This window comes from Magnolia sinica, chromosome 18, assembly GCF_029962835.1.
Source record: "Magnolia sinica isolate HGM2019 chromosome 18, MsV1, whole genome shotgun sequence".
NCBI lineage: Eukaryota > Viridiplantae > Streptophyta > Magnoliopsida > Magnoliales > Magnoliaceae > Magnolia > Magnolia sinica.
Window position 1 is genome coordinate 36607389 of NC_080590.1, and position 6361 is coordinate 36613749.

Here is a 6361-nt window from a genome sequence, read left to right on the forward strand (position 1 = left end):
CATATTCATCTTAATATTTGAGAATGGTTTAAACCACTCTATCATCCAACTGGATAAATTAGGACTTCAATTCCAGTTGTATTATTTTATATTGAAGCAGTAAATTGATGTTTAGATTATTAAAAGTGGATTCTTAAATCCTTAGTATTTTATCATTATTATTTATTTTTTCTTTTCACATCGCTGGATTAAAAACCTAGACAAAATAGTTAGACTTATATTAGTTATAGACCATGTTCCCCATTCCTTGTGGATTCGACCTCGGTCTCACCAAGATTATTATTACATCGCAACCCTACACTTGGGGTTGTGAACAAGTTTTTAGCACTATTGCCGGGGAGTGGCATTTAACACGACTAAGTTTAGGTTTTCTTGCTTTGATTTTTGTATTAGGTTTTAGGGTAAAATCTTCCTATTTTCTGAATTTCTTTTCTAACATAGGCTTTTTAGTATTTATCGTAGTTTTTCTATTTTCTTTCTAACATCACTAACATTGTTTCTTCCTTACTATCGCTACTTGCTTTCATAATGATTATAGGACTTAGAAGTAGAATTTGGGTTTTGTGTGGTTCATGCTCAAGTGGGTAAGGGACCATACACTAAGGCTTTTGAATGAATGAGGTTTAGTTGACGGCCTTAAAATCCATCGACGAGGTAGAAAACACCTAAATACTCCTGAACCATCACCTGCGACGATGGCTAAAGATGAAAAATATTTTGATGAGAATCTTGTGCATCACATACCACCAGTTGGGACGATGCGTAATGAGAATAAGGTGAAATAAGCTCCACCGGTTTAAACTTTACAAGATTATTTACAACCGGTGAGAACAAGTACACATTCCTGTATGATTTTCCTAATCAATATAGGAAGCGTGGACTTCAAACCTGGAACGATCCAATTAATTTCTAAATTTCATGGGCTTGATTCAAAAAGTCCATATTTACACTTAAAAGAATTTAAAGATATAGTTGCAACCTTACAATTTAACAATGTTACTGCTGACACTATCTGACTAAAATTATTCCCATTTTCATTAAAAGAGAAGGCCAAATCTTGGCTTCACTCATTAAGGTCGAGATTTATTGGCACTTGGGCTGAGATGAACTGAGAGTTCTTTAAAAAGTTCTTTCCGGCTCATAAAACCAACATACTCTTAGACAAGACAATAAATTTCTTCCAAAAAATGGATGAAACATTTTTCGAGTGTTGGGAACGGTTTAAGGAATTACTTCTCGCATGCCCACACCATGGCTAGAAAATTTAGCTAACAATTAACTTTTTCTATGAAGGACTGAATCCAAGTATACATTAATTCGTAAAGATGATGTGCAATGATGAATTTATGAGCAAGGAACCAGAAGATGCCAAGAGTTACTTTGACATGCTAGCCAAAAACTCCCAATCATGGGATACATCTAACTAAGCTAGTAATTTCAAGATAGTAAGAGAGCAGGGAGTGCATATTCTTAAAGATGAGGACAATGTCAATGTAAGGTTGGAAGATCTCATAAGCAAGATTGAGGCCTTGGAATCAAGGGAGGAAGGGATCCGACCCAAAGCGGCCATTGAAATCGTATGTGGTATTTGTGACATCGATGTACATCTAACAAAAGATTGTCCTACAATCCCCACATTCCAAGGGGTGCTACATGCTCAAGTAAATGCTACAAATGCTTACCAACACTCCTTCAGCATATGGAATTCCAACACATACACTCCCCATTGGTGGAACCATCCAAATTTTAGTTGGAGGAATGGACCACTATGAATTCAACCAATAATCCTCAAGAGCTATCTAGTGGACCTACATCCACAAGAACTCTTGATGATACGTTGAATGCATTCTTGCAAGAGCAACTGCAGGCCATAAATGAACTAAGAACATTGGTTGCAAGAATTGAAGCACGACTAAATGTTAGGGAAAAAGAGACCTTTTTCGGACCAACCTCAAACCTAACCCTAAAGGACAATTTAAGATAAGTGATCCTAACTCTTCAACTCTACATGTGGAACATGTTAAATCCATTACCACCTTGAGAAGTGGAAAAAAGATCAACAAGGATATCCCTAAGCAGGTTGAGAAACCTAAGGAATCCAAGAACACAAAAGATGGTGGTGAATCTAGCAGTTCTTCACATGATATAGAGCCGGTAAAAGAATACAAACCTATAACACTGTTTCCCCAATGTATCAATAGATCGAAAGGGCCAAGTGAAAATCAAGATATCTTAAAGGTTTTCTAGCAAGTCAAGATCGACATCCCCTTTTTGGATGCGATTAAATAATTCCCATCTTATGCCAATTCGTGAAAGATCTATGTATGGTGAAGCGTAAGCTAAACGTGATAAGAAGGCATTTTTTACTGAACAGGTGAGTGCTATTATAAACTAAAATACTCCCCCAAAATATAAGGATCATGGAAGTCCTACGATCATATGTGTCATAGAAAACATCCGAGTTAACAAAGTGCTTTTGGACCTTAGGGCAAGTGTCAATCTGATACCCTACTTGGTATATGAGCAATTAGGTCTTGGTGAATTAAAACCCACCAGCACAACATTACAATTAGTTGACCACTCGACTAGGATACCAAGAGGTGTGGTAGAAGATGTGTTGATCCAATTTGATAGGTTCTACTACCTAGTAGACTTCATTGTCTTAGATACACAGTAGGTTGTAAATGCGAAGACTCAAATCCCTGTCATATTAGGTTAACCATTCCTGGACACTGCCAATGCCATAATTAATTGCCGAAATGGGATCATGAAAATATCTTTTGGGAATATGATTGTAAAATTGAACGTGTTTAATTTGTACAAACCATAAGAGGATGAGGACATCATTCATGAGGTGAATTTAATTGAAACATTTGAAGATGAAGAACCTCTTTCAACCGAAACTCCTGAATCCCTGGAAGTCGACTTGGCACACTTTTCGAATTCAAATGATCCTATGATTAGAGATATAGTGAGTGCCTTGCGGGATTGTGTCTCAATGCCTGAAACTAACCGAGAAGATAATTGTGTTGAAAACCAACCCTCCACCAATGCTAAATTCTTACCATTACGGGTGTAGGAGGAGCATTCTGAACTGAAGATTGATACTTCAGATTCGATGGAGACTAGGCTAGTTTTAAAAAATTCTATTATTAAATTGTTTGTAGGCTCTCATTCACCATGGTATACTAATATTGAAAATTTTGCTACCACAGGTGAATCATACATTCTTAGAACGCCTCCTGAAAATAAGAAGAAAATTCTTAATGAGGTACATAGATTTCTCTGGGTTATAATGGTTCAAGATATCCACACTAACTCCAAAGTAGGTTTTTGGATGATTTTGTTAAAAATCTTGCTAAGAAATCTGTTGAGATACTAGACAGAGGAAGAATCAATGTCTCAGCATTCGTAATAGTTAGGATTATGAATTTATTGAGTTCTTAAAATTTAGGATTAAGATAGTTTATTTTGTTTTAAGTCTCGTGCTAACTCCTTTAGAATGATGAAGACTTCAACTATTTCAAATTCCCTTCTTCAGGTACTATCTTTCTTATAACTCCTTTTTTATTTTCGTTGTCTCATGTTATTTGATTATTCATATCTTTTACATTGTGAACAATGTAGATTTTAGGTTGGGGTGAGATTAGGTAGACTAATTGTTACTTTTCCTATTTATTGAGTAAAAATCTTTACAAATTTTTGAAGTTTCAATTTCAAAACTCTTTTGGAAAGAGAAAATATGTATATATAGTTGAATATGTTTTGAGTATTATGATACAATAGAGAATGAATTTTTGAAAATTTAAAACTTGATTACCTGAGGAAACCATTGGGTATTATTTGATTATTCATATCTTTTACATTGTGAACAATGTAGATTTTAGGTTGGGGTGAGATTAGGTAGACCAATTGGTGCTTTTCCTAGTTATTGAGTAAAAATCTTTAAAAATTTTTGAAGTTTCAATTTCAAAACTCTTTTGGAAAGAGAAAATATGTGTAATTGAATATGTTTTGAGTATTATGATATGATAGAGAATGAATTTTTGAAATTTTAAAACTTGATTACCTGAGGAAACCATTAGGTAAGTTCTTTTAATGAATGGATTGATTGAAAGTTTGAACATCAATTGAGTCTAGCTCACAATTCACACTTGACTCAATTTCAATGAAGGATACTTGAATTTCTAACTTTAGCACGTGTAATGGTAAAAAGTGCCAGGAACCAAGTCTGGAGATCATTTCCAACCTTGAAAATAATGAAAAAGAATAAATGAACTAGCTAGAAAATAATGAGATAAAAAAGGGCTACCTATTCTATGTTTCAATATAAAAAAATGAGTAAAAAAGAAAGAAAAGACTAAAAATAGTGTGAAAGTTGTTGATACAAAATCAAAAAGCTAAAAAAAAAGTGAAAAGGAGATAGGTTCGGAATCAGTACTTGTATTGATCTGTCCACTTTGAAGTAATGAACACGCTAACATTATGAAAGAAAATTTAACTTCTACGAAAACACAAGTTGGGAATCATTAAGCACACTAGGAACTTGATGTTTGAATCCATTCTATTGGTTAGTTGATAAAGGACTTAATTTATTTTCTTACTTATAAGATTAAGCTTTGGGTTGTCAAAGTTTTATTCTTTCATCTTTGAATTTTATTCATTCATACATGATTGTATAGATAGTTTCTTTCTAAGAAGGATTTGAAATTTGAAAGATTGAAAGATTGCTTCACATGTGTTTTGCTCGGGACTAGAAAAATGCTAGTTGGGGGTGTGCTGAGTGTAAAATATTGCATATTTTCCCTTATTTATCCTTGGCTTTATGAACATGATAATGTTTGATTGATCTGTTTCTACATGTCTTCTCTTGCGATGTGATTTTGAGAGCTTAAGGTGAAAAGGATGATAAAAGCATGGATTCAATACTCAAGAATTGCCAAAGTAAGGATTGGATACGTGAAAGTCAAGATTGAAGATTTCAATAGTCCAAGATCCAACAAAACCATGTGAAGAATGATGAAATTTAATATTGCAAAGTGCAAAATTATGGAACTGTTGAACTTGATAGTTCGATGCCATTGAACACAACTTCAATGCCATCGAAGTAAGTGTTCGATGTTATCAAATGAGGATCGATCCCATCAAAAAATCAGAGAAAATCAACTTTGGTTGCTGGATAATTGGGTGCAATTCTCGATCCCATCGAAGACTCCTTCAATCTCATTGAAGCCAGTTCGATGATATCGAAATTATCATGAATTTTGGGGTGACCTTGCTAGACAATTTTGAACGTTTCTCAATCCCATTAAGCACATGTTCGATCACATTGAATCCAATTCGATACCATCGAAGGTTGGGCAATCTCATCAAAGGACTTACTCAGACAATTGTGACAATTTCCAAATTCAAATCGAACTTGAAGATGGATCTTCGATCCCATCAAAACTCCCATTGAAGTTATGTAAACTGTGTAAATTGAAGTTGGTTTCGAAGTCGGTCCAAACAAAGCCTATATAAAGGAGTTTTCTGAGTTCTTCTAGGCACAAATTAGGGTAAGAAGAGTAAAGCAAGGAGGGATGCTGCTCCAAGGAGTTCTTTCTTTTTTTTCTAGTTAGTTTTCCATGTTTTCCTTTAAGAGTTATTAGTTTAATCATGTTTATGAGTTGTTAATTTCTTGGCCAAGGCTAAAGGATGAAGCTTATAGTTAATTTTAGTGTTCAGTTTGTTGAATTCAATGTTATTACTTTAAATGATTATAGTAGATTGGTTTAGTTTGAATGTACTTTGAAAGCCTTTGAGTTATTTATTTTTGGATTTGTTGTGCACTATGTGTACAATGAATGCTCTGATTTAGCAATTGTTTAGCCCTGATATAGAGAAGAAATTAATCTATATAATTGATTGATCCAATGATGCCTAAGGGTGCATTAAATGCTTTCGATTCCTTGCGATTGATGTCCGAGTGCTTAATGGAAGAATTGGTTAATTGAAATCATATTCATCTTAATATTTGAGAATGGTTTAAACTGCTCTATCACCCGCTGGATAGATTAGGACTTCGATTCTAGTTATGTTATTTTATATTAAAGCAGCAAATTGATGTTTAGATTACTACAAGTGGATTCCTAGATCCTTAGTGTTTTATTATTATTATTTATTTTTCCTTTCACATTAATTGATTAAAAACCTAGAAAAAACAGTTAGACTTAAATTAGTTTTAAACTATGTTCCCCATTCCCTGTGGATTCGACCTCAATCTCACCAAGATTATTACTACAGTGTAACCCTGCACTTGGGGTTGTGAACAATTACCCTACATGTATCCATATAGTTATGGCCCCGATCGACCATTGGTAAC

The 6361-nt window shown here is 34.1% G+C and overlaps 1 non-coding gene across 1 annotated transcript; it reads right to left on the reverse strand.

Moving 5' to 3' along the window:
• Positions 1–1151: 1151 nt before the first annotated feature.
• LOC131234172 (small nucleolar RNA R71) lies at positions 1152–1258 on the reverse strand. The gene has a single exon (XR_009165580.1). It is a non-coding gene; the product is annotated as a small nucleolar RNA R71 (small nucleolar RNA).
• Positions 1259–6361: the final 5103 nt, after the last annotated feature.